Below are 14479 nucleotides of genomic sequence, written 5' to 3'. Positions count from 1 at the left end.
ATTAATAAGTATTTCCTTATGTCTATCCCAAGCATGTTTGCTCAAATATTTTAGCCTCTAACATCTATTTTACAATAAACTCAACTTTTTAAACTTCTGTATACAACTAATGTAAATGTAAGGCCTTAACATGTCTAATAACATAACACAATAAGCTGCTGTGTAATCTTCCCTGAACCCGCATGATTTCTGTCTGCCACAACCTGTAGGAAATGGATGTTAAAAGCTAAGGGCTTGATGCATCAAGCAGGAAAACTGTGACCAATGGACAAATGTTACCAAAGTAGAAGTGGCCACATTTACCAATCAGCTTCTACCTGTAATTATATGGAATGCACATGACAATTGCAACCTCAAAACTGATCTGTTGCTAATGGAAACTTCTCCACTAGTCCATTTCTCCACAGTTTTCACTGCTTGTGAGTGAAACACCACAGCAGACAGAGACAGCCCAGGAAGGGAACAGGAATTGCATGGGTTTTCAAAGATGGAGGGTGCTAGAATGAACACTAATTTCATGTTCTGATATACTTCAGTTGCCAGTAACCATGCATGAAAGACTCTTGGGCCTTGATTCTATATCACTTGAAACATGATGAATTGGAAGCTCCAATGGTCCACCGCCATCACCGATAATGGTCCACCGCCCATGGCCCTCCCTCCCTGCAACAAACAGCCCAGTAAGTGTGTAAACACACTCAAGGGTCTGCACATGCGCAATTACAGCTTATGCATGTGCAGACCCCAGCAATGAATGGCTTCAGCGATTTACACACTCACTGGGCTGTTTGTTGCGGGGAGGGAGGGCCATGGACGGTGACAGTGATGGACCAGTGCAGTGCCCAGAATTTTATGGGTGTCCCCATGAAAACATTGGGTACCCAGGTGGGCCGATGCCTGCCGTGGGTGTCCGGCTGACATCAAAGGACAGCAACCGCCCACACCGTCTTCATTGTTGCGTTTGTTAATAAAAGTCAGTTTTCACTGACTTCTAATTGCGAATGTAGGAGAAATCATTCAATGGTCAGCGACCATCAAATGATTTCTCCTGCTAGCGGAGGCATGCAAGGGGATATGTTCTTGTACACAACCCCTCGCATGATCCCGAGGGGATTCGGCATGGTGGGGGAAGGTATTCATCGGGGCAGTGCCTCAGGTGCTCGGTATGCTGTGATCAGGGCCTTAGTCTCACAAGTAGTTGCCAATCTATTCTGCCACTTCCAGTCTCTATACTCAGGGTTTCTAAATTAAATGATGCTTTACCAGTATGTACATTTTGATAATGCAAACATTGGATTACAGTTTAATAAAAATGTATTCCTCCTGCACAGAATGTTTTAGCTCCAGCTTTTTAATGTGAGATTCTGAGGAAATGCAAAAATAATAAAGTACCTTTATCAGTTTCTGCACAGAAATCATGTTGACTTTTGTAAGTAGTGTAAAAACATTTATATCACATGCATTAACCTTTATTTCTTAGTTAATAAACATATATTTACCAACTAAGTAATAAACTAATTAAACAAATTGTTTATTTGGCTTCGTTCAAATTCCTTGAGAACAATCATAAAAAAGACCTTTGAGAAAGTAACTCCGTAAACCAAAAGAATGGTTTCTAAAATCCTTTTATTACTTTTAAATTAAAAGTTGGATTTTACAGAAGCAGGTTCCACAGCAAATATAAATTGTTTTTATGTGTTTTCTACTGTTAACATTGTTTTATAAGACTATACAAATGTTTCATATTAAGCCACTGTACACGACAATAGAAATAAAAATACCAAGTTCAGTTCGCTCATGAGATTTTCTCAAATGCATTCTGTTTTGTAGAATAATGTTCTTGTGTTCTACTTGTATTACAGCAATGCTGGGACCAGTTAAGGTGCTACAGGGAGCTGTTTATGAACAGTGCAGCTCACTATTTATTTGCTAAGGTTTAGGAAATTCTCTAGATAGCATATTTGGTTTTACCTGTAGAACACTAACTACACGTGCCATGAAATGCTAGATTTATGCGGAGAGAACTGTTTAAATAATACATATACATTCAATAATATTTAGGATTTGTTTTGAATACTTAACTGCTTGTGTTATCTTGGATTGAATTTATATGTATCGCCTTACATCACAACAATTTATTGGTTGTATGGCTTCGATTGTATTTACTGTATTATTGCTTTTATTTATTTTTAATGACCTAAAAGTAAACTGCAGATGGAGCAGCTCCATTCCATCGGAGCCCTCTGCCATCATCCGCTGCCCTCAGCCGCTCTCCCGCAGCCCCCCCCCCCAGCTGCCATCAGATCCCCTGATCCCCACCCATCTTCCTGAAGCAGAGACAGGCAGGGCAGTGCTGATAAGACGCTTACGCATCCCTGTCAGATGAAGCGCTGGTCCGCCAGCCTGCGCCAGATCAGGTAATTTGGTGATATGAAAAGGCTTGTTGACTCGCGCTCCATCCGTATGATTTGTGTTTGCTTTTTTTTTTTTTAATAGAAGAGATATCACAATATTCTAGACCCAGTTCTGTTTTGTCTCACAAACAAATGAAAAACAAGAACAGTATGGCGCACCATCGCGGTACATATTCAAAATAGCTAATAGTCAGAAGTAATAAATCAAAAACCAACTTGTTTATAAAGAAAAACACAATTTAATTAATTAATATCAATCTATAGTTATACCATAAAATAATTACATGAAAAGTATGTCACACTAGTAGAATTTTTTATAGGCCAGCAGCAAAAAGAAATGCAATACACAATTAATAAGCTATACAGTATCTAGTGGATTGACAAAACAGGTAAATTGGTCTAAACTGAAATTAGATCCTACAAACAGATGTGTAGTAATTAACCCCTTCCTGACGCAGCCAGTTTTTGCCTTCCTGACAGAGCCCTTTTTTTCAAATCTAACATGTATCACTTAAGTGGGGATAACTTTTTTTTGCTTTTACTTATCCCAGTGATTTTGAGATTGTTTTCTCGTGACACATTGTACTTCAAATTAGTGGTAAATTTGGGTCGATACAGTCTGTGTTTTTTTGTGAAAAATACCAAAATGTCGTAAAAAAAATGGAAAATTTAGCAATTTTCAAAATGTTAAATTTTCTGCTTGTGAGACAAATAATCATACCACTCAAAATAGTTAATAACTAACATAGACCATATGTCTACTTTATGTTTCCATCATTATTTCAACTTCCTTTTAAATTTTTTGGACACTAGGAGGCTTAAAATATGAATAGCAAATTCTCAAATTTTCAAGAAAATTTCAAACACTGATTTTTTTAGGGACCAGTTCAGTTCTGATGTGACTTTGAGGGACTTGTATGTGAGACACCCCCATAAATGATGCCATTTCAAAAACTGCACCCCTCACAGTATTCAAAACAGCATTTTGGAAGTTTGTTAACCCTTTAGGTGTTTCACAGGAATTAAAACAAAGTGTAGGTGAAATTTCAAAATTTCATTTTTTTTGCAGATTTTCAATTTTAATACATTTTTCTAAGGAACACAGTAGATTTTACTAGAGAAATGTGACTAAAAATTGATTCCCCCAATTCTTTTGTTTTCATAAATATCCTATATGTGGCCCTAGTGTGCACGTTGACCAAACCACAGGCTTCATAATAGAAGGAGCACCTACTTGATTTTGGAGCCTCCTTTTTATGAGATTATTTTTTAGGCACCATGTAGGTTTCTAGGCACCATAAGATGCTAAAAGTTAGGAACCCCCCCCCCACAAGTGACCCCATTTTGCAAACTACACCCCTCAGGGAATTCATCTAGGGGTATAGTGTACATTTCAAACCCCCAGGGGTTTCACCAATTGTGGTACAACTGGGCAGTGAAAATGAAAAATTACATTTTTTACACAAAAATGCAGTTCTGGCTCAAAATTTTTCATTTTCATAAGGAATAAAGGAGACAAACCACCCCAAAATCTGTGCCCCAATTTCTCCCGAGTACGGCAATGCCTCACATGTGACCAAAAAATACCATTTGGGTGCATGGCAGGACTCAGAAGAGAAGGAGTGATTTTTGGATTTTGCAGCTCAGATTCTGGTGGAATGTTGGTGGGTGCTATGTCGCATTAGCAAGACCCCCGAAGCACCAATACAGTGGAACCCCCCCACAAGTGACCCCATTTTGCAAACTACTCCCCTCAGGGAATTCATCTAGGGGTATAGTGTACATTTCAAACCCCCAGGGGTTTCCCCAATTGTGGTGCAACTGGGCAGTGAAAATGAAAAATTAAATTTTTTACACAAAAATGCAGTTCTGGCTCAAAATTTTTCATTTTCCCAAGAAATGAAGGAGACAAAGCACCCCAAAATCTGTGCCCCAATTTCTCCCGAGTACGGCAATGCCTCACATGTGACCAAAAAATACCATTTGGGTGCATGGCAGGACTCAGAAGGGAAGGAGTGATTTTTGGATTTTGCAGCTCAGATTCTGGTGGAATGTTGGTGGGTGCTATGTCGCATTAGCAAGACCCCCGAAGCACCAATACAGTGGAACCCCCCCACAAGTGACCCCATTTTGCAAACTACACCCCTCAGGGAATTCATCTATTCCCCCAGGGGTTTCACCAATTGTGGTGCAACTGGGCAGTGAAAATGAAAAATTTAATTTTTTACACAAAAATACAGTTCTGGCTCAAAATTTTTCATTTTCCCAAGGAATGAAGGAGACAAAGCACCCCAAAATCTGTGCCCCAATTTCTCCCGAGTACGGCAATGCCTCACATGTGACCAAAAAATACCATTTGGGTGCATGGCAGGACTCAGAAGGGAAGGAGTGATTTTTGGATTTTGCAGCTCAGATTCTGGTGGAATGTTGGTGGGTGCTATGTCGCATTAGCAAGACCCCCGAAGCACCAATACAGTGGAACCCCCCCACAAGTGACCCCATTTTGCAAACTACACCCCTCAGGGAATTCATCTAGGGGTATAGTGTACATTTCAAACCCCCAGGGGTTTCACCAATTGTGGTGCAACTGGGCAGTGAAAATGAAAAATTAAATTTTTTACACAAAAATGCAGTTCTGGCTCAAAATTTTTCATTTTCACAAGGAATGAAGGAGACAAAGCACCCCAAAATCTGTGCCCCAATTTCTCCCGAGTACGGCAATGCCTCATGTGTGACCAAAAAATGGCAGGACTCAGAAGGGAAGGAGTGATTTTTGGATTTTGCAGCTCAGATTCTGGTGGAATGAATGGTGGGTGCTATGTGGCATTAGCAAGACCCCCGAAGCACGGTGAAATGATGAACCTAATAATCCATAGATGTGTGGTATATTTTAAAACACTCCTTTATACATAGGCCGGGTTTGTCGGGGCAAGATTCACAGTGGAAAATAGTATCCTTTCTTATTCCCTTTTTATAGCAAACTTTGCACCTTTTTTGTGTCCTGCCCTTTCTTGCAGTGGAGGGGATTTCGTTAGGAAAATGCTGCCCTGGTACAATACGGGGGCCAGTACTAGAAGTACTGGGGCCCTCTGCCTGCTGGTTCCCAAATATTAGGCCCTTTATGACTTCCTCTTGAAAGTGCATAAATGTCCCCCTCTGGCCGGTAGAACGGAATAGCACGTAAGCGTTATACAGTGCCATCTGGATGATATACACGGCCAGCTTCTTGTACCAGCTTTTTGTTTTCCGCAGGGGACTGTACGGCTTCAGTACCTGATCTGAAAGATCCACTCCGCCCATGTACCTATTGTAATCTAGGATACAATTAGGTTTTGAGGTGTGGATACTGGTACCTCGTACAGGGACGGAGGTGGTACTGTCTCCATGAATTGTTGTCAGTATAAGGACATCCCTCTTGTCCTTATATTTGACCAACAACATATTTTCGGTGCATATTCCCCTGCTTTCACCCCTTCTCAGTACTTGGGCAATGTGCGTTTTTGGGAGGCCTCTTTGGTTCTTGCGCACAGTACCGCAAGCTGCTGTACCTCTTGAACCAAGGGCCTTAAACAGGGGGATGCTAGCGTAAAAGTTATCCACATAGAGGTGATAACCTTTATCCAGGAAGGGGTGCACTAAATCCCAGACAATTTTTCCACTAACACCTACGAGGGAGGGGGGGCATTCTGCCGGTTCAATTGTTGAATCCTTCCCTTCATATACCCTAAACCTGTGGGTGTACCCTGAGGTGCTTTCACACAGCTTATACATTTTTATGCCATACCTTGCCCTCTTATTGGGAAGGTACTGGCGGAATTTAACCCTTCCTTTAAAATGTATAAGGGACTCGTCGATACAAATAAATTTTTCAGGGATGTACATCTCTGCAAATTTGGCACTGAAATGATCAATGACCGGCCTGTCTTTGAATAGCCGGTCAAAGGTGGGATCATCTCTGGGTGGGCACTGTGCATTATCGGTGTAATGTAAAAATTTAAGGATTGTCTCAAAACGAGTCCGAGTCATGGCCATACGGTAAAATGGGGTGCTGTACAGAACATCTGTACTCCAATATTGCCTAATTTCTGGCTTTTTTACTATGCCCATATGTAACACCAGACCCCAAAACGTCATCATCTCTACTGCATCTACAGGGGTCCACCTAGCAAATGATGACGTGGGGTTTTGAGCAATAAACTGCTGGGCATATAAATTACTTTGGTCCACCATTAAATTTATAAAATCATCAGAGAAAAATAATTTGAAAAAGTCAATTTCTCTGAGACCTGTTGAATCAAATTGGATTCCTAGGATGGCCAAAAACTCAGGAACCTGGGGCTCAAAATTGTCTGGTGGTGGGGTCCATACGGGATCAATCATTTGGGGGGGGGTCTCAGCTGCTCTACGGGGGCGTCTTTGAGGGGGTCCCTCATCACCAGAGGAGGAAGAGGAGCTTAAGACGAATCCTTCAAATTCCCCGCTTGCATCACTGGCTGTGTCAGAGTCAGAGGCAAGAATGGCATATGCCTCCTCCGCTGAATACATTCTTCTTGATGACTGGGATGACATTTGGGATGACATTTGGGATGCCATTTTTATTTTTGTGTTTCTGTAAGTGTAATGTTTCAACACGTGTATAGTGTAGGGGGGGTACAAACTTTATTTCAACACATGTAGTGTGTAGTGTGTATGTAGTGCAGAAAAAAAAATACTTTATACAGGAATTTGATCCCAATAAAAAAAAAAAATTGAAGGGGTTAAAAAAAAAAAAAAAAGGTCCTGCGCCAAAAATTGAGCACAGATGCTGGTCAGTAACGTCCGTCACTGAACAGCGCTTAGCGGCCACAGGACACCCACAAAAGCAACGTGGGTGTAAAAACAAAACCCCACTGCACTCTCCAAAAAAAACAAAAAAACTGCAGATCAGTGATGCAGTGATGCAACACTGATTAGCAGTGAGGGGCAGCAGGCACACAACTGTGGGTGCAACCTGACAGGGTATATATAAAAAAAAAACCTGGACCCCCAAAAAGTTGCTGATTAATTAATTTAAACTGATCAGCACAAAAGGGGGGCAGCAGGGGGGGCAGCAGTCAGTTGCACACGCAGCACAACCTTTGGTGCAACTGACAGGTATATATATAAAAAAAAAACCTGGACCACCAAAAAGTTGCTGATCTTAATTAATTTAAACTGATCAGCACAAAAGGGGGGCAGCAGGGGGGGGCAGCAGTCAGTTGCACAGGCAGCACAACCTTTGGTGCAACTGACAGGTATATATATAAAAAAAAAACCTCTGCACCCCCAAAAAGTTGCTGATCAGCTCAGATATAGTGATCAGCACAAAAGGGGGTGCAGCAGACACAAAATATAGCACTCTCTATCACTCTCTATCACTCTCTGTCACTATCTCTCACTATCTCTGACTATCTCTGACTATCTATCACTATCTGTGACTCTATGACACTGCAGCAGCAGCACACAGGAAGTCACAAGATCCAGGAAGCATCCAGCTGCTGGCAGCACACTACCAGCGGTGATCAGCGGTGATCAGGTAAGTATCAGGCAAGGTTCAGGTATGTATAGCAGGACAGAGTGGCCGGTGACAGCTCTGCACACAATTCCAGACCGGAATGGCGTCTGCAGCGCAGTCACCATTAGTTTAAATGGCGCGCCATGGCTGTGATTGGTCCGTCGGTCCGACGGACCAATCACAGCCTTGGGGGCAGGTGGGGTGAGGTGTCGTCGTCACTGATGACCCCCTCATGCCTCCTCACACCCGGCGGTGATTGACACCTGTGTTACCGAGCGTCTGATTCGCCGGTAACACAGGAAAACGCTGCGAATGGCTGTTCACATTGAACAGCCAATCACAGCAATCGCCGACGGGGGGGCGGCATCGCCGCCCCCCCTGGGCATGCAGGGACATGTTTGCTGTCAGGGACAGCAGACATCGTCCCTCTGTCACTGCGTCTCTAGACGCAGTGGCACTTTGAAGTCATGACGTATATATACGTCATGTGTCGGGAAGTACATCCCGGCCATGACGTATATATACGTCAAATGTCGGGAAGGGGTTAATGTAATATTAGTTAAATATATGACTCTTCAGAGATAGAACTTTTAAATGAAGAACAGCCTTGATTATAAATGCTTATCCTGCTGTGTATATACAGGTTGAGTATCCCTTATCCAAAATGCTCGGGACCATAAGAATTTTGGATATTGGATTATTCCGTACTTCAGAATATTTTTATATTTCAATGATGTATCTTGAGGCATTTATGTTGTATAAACACATCAAACACGTGAAATACATGCAAATATATTTTATTTCGGCATAAAATAAGGTTTCAAAACATGAAACAAAGTTTGTGTACTATATCAGACACTGAATGTGAATGCCAAGCAATTATTTTCTTGCACATATATAGTGCCAGTTACACATCATGTCCGCAGTAGTGCCAGTTACACATCATGTCCACAGTAGTGCTGTTACAGATGTCCCCAGTAAGTGTTTTGCAAGAATTTTTTTTTTTCACTTTCTGGAATGTATGGTTTTCTGAATATTTGGGATAATGGATGTTTGGATAAGGGATACTCAACCTGTATTTAAATTGGAAATCATGTCAACAGTTATTGCAGCATAGATCCTCCGTTCCTGTATTAACCAGAATGCCTTCTGTTTAAATGGGGGCGACTGTTTAAGGCATTCCACTGTACTGTTTTCGATTTTGTATTCTGTTGTATTTGTGTTTTATCCTTCTATGGAAATAAAACTATTTTATGGAATGTAGACAGACCCACAAGAACAGAAGAGAACTGAAATTAGACATGTGTCAAAGATATAAGTTGAGGACGCACAAAGGCTATGTAACAAGGGTCAGAATGCTGTAAGCTAAACTAGATTATTCATAAAAAGCTAGATTCAGAGTCAGACCACCATGAACCCAGCAGTCCATGGTGTTTTGAAAGGCACATAACCTAATATAGGACTAAGAGATGTAGAGAATAACAAGCAATGAACTACAGCTGGAGTTCAATTTCAGCTGTAAATACAGAACAGCTAGTAAAAATTACAGATGAGTAAAATAAAGAAATGTAGAAGTTCAAATAGCTTTGAGGCCAATGAACAGATAGCACCATGTACAAATCCAAGCTTCAATGCTCAGCAGTCTTGACACTACATAAACAAACTAAAAATGTAATTAATAAACCACCATCCTCCAAGTAAAATACCAAGGGGTCTATGTACTAAGCCTTGGAGAGAAATAAAATGGAAGGAAATAAAGTACTAGCCAAGCAGCTCCTAACTGACATGTTACAGGCTGTGTTTGAAAAAAGACAGTGATGAGCCGGTTGGCTGGTATTTTAGATATACACTGGAAAACTAAACAACTAAACCTCTGTTAAAATATCTCCTTTTTCACATGTCATGCTAGTTATGCAAATGAATAACTGGATAACATTGTGAATACATTTCTCCAGAGAGAGCTTTGATTACAACAGAAACATTTTTTCTTTGCAAAAGCTAGAAAAACATTAATGCAAGAAAACCAACAATTGAAATGCTACAACCTCTATTCCAAAAAGCAGCGAGTAAACCAAGGCAGGCCCTATGATCAAGCCAGGAAGACATTATGACCAATAATCTCAAATAATAGTGTTCACATTTTTTTTTCAAACTAGTCAATAATGGTCTTGTAACATAGAGGCAGAAACCTTAGCTATCACATGGTAAATATAGAAATTACTGATCATTCTGTATCATTCGAAAATACTGTCTTCTTGGACCACAAGGCAACCAATTTAAGTTCCTGTCAGAGCTAGATTTAGGCCTCAATGGGTAAGGCAAGATACTGGTTTGATAAGTTTTCCACATTTACCCTGGAGCTCCCAGGCAGAGCAGTGCATATATACTGTGTATATATATATATATATATATATATATATATATATATATATATATAGATACACACACACAAAAACACATATTTCCACTGTTTTTGCCATTCCTAGGCATGGGAAGCACACTTGTACTCGCCATTCCTAGTTTGGGCTGCAAAGGCCTGTGATCACATTATTTTTCTTCTGTTACCTCTCTGTCATTCAATTCACTCCCACCACAGGCTATAAACCACACCAGCCTGCCATTCCCTATCCCTCCTCTCTCTGTCCCCTCACACTACCTTTATCAGTATCATACCCAACTCCTGCAGTTTCCCTCTTAGCTCAGCAACATTACCCTCTGCATCCATGCCTTGCAAATAAATATCACCTCAGCATTACAGCAACCCTGATAATCAAATCTCATTCTCATCTATCCTACAAACTCATACCCACTATTCTGTGCCCTCTGGAATGCCATATCTGTTTGTAACAATCTGGTCTCCATCCATGACCTTCAAATTTCTAACTGACTGCATCACCTAGCCATAGGAGTTAAGAATAGAAAGTGTGGCGAGCGCAGCGAGCCACCGAGCCCGAAGCGTGGTGAGCGCAGCGAGCCCGCGGGGGGACGCGGATACGTTTACAGGTATCCGCGTCCCCCCGCGGGCTTCACAGGTATCTGCGTCCGCTCGCCACGCTTCGGGCTCGGTGGCTCGCTGCGCTCGCCACACTTTCTATTCTCAACTCCACGCCGACGTGGATAGTGGGGGTATGAAAAGGTCGGAGGACGCGTACCGCCGCCCCTCGCGGGCTCGCTGTGCTCGCCACGCTTCGGGATGACGTTGACCGCGGGGTGACGTTAACAATGGGGGGGGGGCATTTCACACTTCAGGGTGGTTATTCAATTCAATTTGTGGTCTGGGGGCTATTTAACATTTTTCCCTATGTAAAATCGTGTCCATTGGGTTGATCTGGTTGATTGGAAGGGAATTTAACATTATTCCCTATGTAAAATCGGGTCCATTGGGTTGATCTGGTTGATTGGAAGGGAATTTAACATTGTTCCCTATGTAAAATCGAGTCCATTGGGTTGATCTGGTTGATTGGAAGGTAATTTAACATTACAAACACATAAGATGCATGCGATGCCTGCGATTTGCGGCAAGATACCCGCGATATAGATCGTGGGCGCCGTTTTAGGTAAACAGTACCGCTGTCATTTACCAGCTCCCCCGACTCTACCTTTAAATTCCTTGAAAACTTTTCTTAGTGGCTCACTCATATCCCTCATATCCATATCAATATCCCCTGCCTGTAAACTCCTTAACCTCACATGATCACTTTGTCTCTCCTTGTGGACCTCCTTTACCTCCTATCTGAATGGGAACTCACTTGATTCACCATTGTAATATTCTGATTTCACCAACTCTCCATTTCCCCTCTCTGACCACCACCTGTTCTCTTTTAACTTATCTGTATTTGCCTCTCCATTTCTACCTCCTAAGGCTTCCTTCACTAAGCATAACGCTGTGGCTATTTACAACACCTCCCTATCCTGCCTGTTCAACTTACTTCTCTCCCCTACTACTGTATCTCTCTCTCTCACTCTGAACACTCCACCTCCCTATACAATTCAACTCTTAAAAGAAAAGGGAGTAGGGAGGAGTGCGCCTCTAACTGGCGGTTGGTACTGGGGTTGTCAGCCCCGATACAGAGTGATACCAAAAGAGAAAAGCAAGTGTACCAGCGCCAGCTGTTAATAGTGAATAGATAAACTCAGTGTATAAAATTCATTATCAAGTTTAATCCAAAATACATATAAAAATTACATATGGAATTCCATTAATACCAATAGATTATATTAAAAACAGGTTATGGAGCATATTACCACTGAAGGTGCTTTTTGATGGTGATTTGGGATACAGTATATCTCCTTTAAATGTAGAGCGACAGATGATTGACCAGGTAGCCAGCAGTTTCCAAATGGGTTGTCAGTGGAGAAATAGCAGATGGTATTGTCCACATCCCCAGGTGGTGATGTTTTGTTTGAGGTAAACCTGGATGAACACGTTCTTGGGTCACCTCGGATCAGCCTCCTGATACACTTATATTTAGGAGATTGTATTTGTATTTGTATTCCCAGTAGAAAGGTATTTCTTTTGGATGAAAATATTATGTCCATCACCAACTACTGACCCATCTCATTCTTCCCTATTGCTTCCAAACTACCACTCGCTGCATGACCCATTACAGTCTGACTTCCATCCTCTCCACTCAACTGACAATGCCCTCACTAAAGTCTGCAATAACATCTTTGCTGCTCAATCCAAATGCTACTACTCTTTTCATACTCCCCTTGTCATCTCTGTGCTTATGACACCCTCTCCTTCTGCAAATTCTTCAATCCCTTGGTCTGCAGGACATTGCCCTCTCCTAGCTGTCTTACTACCTATCTGACCATTCCATCTCTGTCTCCTCTCATGTCTACCCCTCACCCCACTTCCACTAACAGTAGGTGTCCACCAAGGTTCTGTTCTTGGTGCTCTTCTGTTCTTGCTTTATATATCCTCATTAGGTGAGCTCATTAGATCTTTTGATTTATATATAATCTCTATGCTACTCAAATCTACCTTTCCTCCCCTGACCTCTCACCTGCTCTCTCTTCACTCTTATCTTCGCTCTTATCTACAACTGTCTATTCACTGTCTCATCTTAGATGTCACAGTGCTCAACATGTGAGCTGATCATCTTCTCATCCCTCCATACTACCTCACCTCCCACAAATATAATATCTATTGATGGCACAACAACCTCCTCTAGTCCACAAGTGTGCTGTCACAGAGTAGTCCCCTTCAAACCACACATTCAACATACAGCCTGCCATTTTCATGTAAAAAATATTTCCAGGATGCTAGATGCTAGACACCAAACTTGTCCTATGTGCATCCCTGACAAATACATCTCTCCAATCTATCCTCAATGCTGCAGCCAGGCTTATCTCCCTCGTTAAATGTACTACATCCACCTTCACCTTGTTACAAGCCCTTCACTGACTCCTTTCTCTTTCAGAATCCAATTCAAGCTTCTCACATTTGCTTGCAGAGCCCTCTCCCACTCCTCTACCATTTATACCACTGGCCCTTATCTCCCTTTAAACTCTGGAATTCTCTTCCTCTCACTTTTAGACTATCCACCTCTCTACAAACTTTAAAAGGCTTCCAAGACCTACTTTTTAACTAAACCCAGGCAGCTCTACCAGAAGCGGTAGACTTGAGCATGGAACAGTGGGTTACACTGTTCTATGCTCACGTCTACCCCTTCTGTGTCACCTCTGTCTATCTGCCCCTTTTCCCTCACGGACCCTTCCTTTTTTACCTAACATCTCCAAAACCCTTCAATGGCAGAAATCCCTCAGTTTTACACCACCCTAATACTTATTTCAGTATCTTCTGCTGATGCAGATATGTTTATATTCCCTGTCCTGTAAGTCATCAGTTTCTTGTTTTTTTTTGTTTATGAACTTTGTAATTGGGTGCTGCAGATCCCTTGTGGCGCAGTATAAAAGAATGATAAAAAAAAGTAATTTAGAATATGATTAATACTTTATATGCCAATTAGTAACTCTATTGTGAGGTACAAGTTTATTTTTCTCTAATGCATTTGGCCGTTTCTTTAAATAGATAATTTCCTTGTATTAGCTCAGAGAATGTACAATATGCTGTAAATTAAAGTGTGTTCTGCTAGTTAACCTGTGGCTACAGATTTTTCATGAAACAACAATAGTAATTCAGTTATCAAATATCAATAAGGCCATAACAATTATAGCTATGTATTTCAAAAATAGCAGACCCTGAATAATGATAACCATTGCTCTTAGTAAGAAATTAAGTAAGAGATGAGAAAAATGGAATGAAGAACATGAATTAATTTTGAGCAATACTAATATGATAGGAGGTAAAGCAAAGGCTAAATGGATGATTTGATGAAACTGAAAAAGTATCTGCTGGGATAAATTTGAAAATTATCACAAAAACTTTATTAGCAAAATGGAGATAAGGAATGAGTGAAAAAGGTAATGTAATGCGGCATTATTCAACTTTTTAAAGCAATTGGTAAATATTGTTATAAAACATGATACAAATGGCTTGAATGATATACAAACAAGATCAATAAAA

Source organism: Crinia signifera, chromosome 1 (assembly GCF_055691185.1).
Source record: "Crinia signifera chromosome 1, ASM5569118v1, whole genome shotgun sequence".
Taxonomy (NCBI): domain Eukaryota; kingdom Metazoa; phylum Chordata; class Amphibia; order Anura; family Myobatrachidae; genus Crinia; species Crinia signifera.
Note: the sequence above shows the minus strand (reverse complement) of the source record.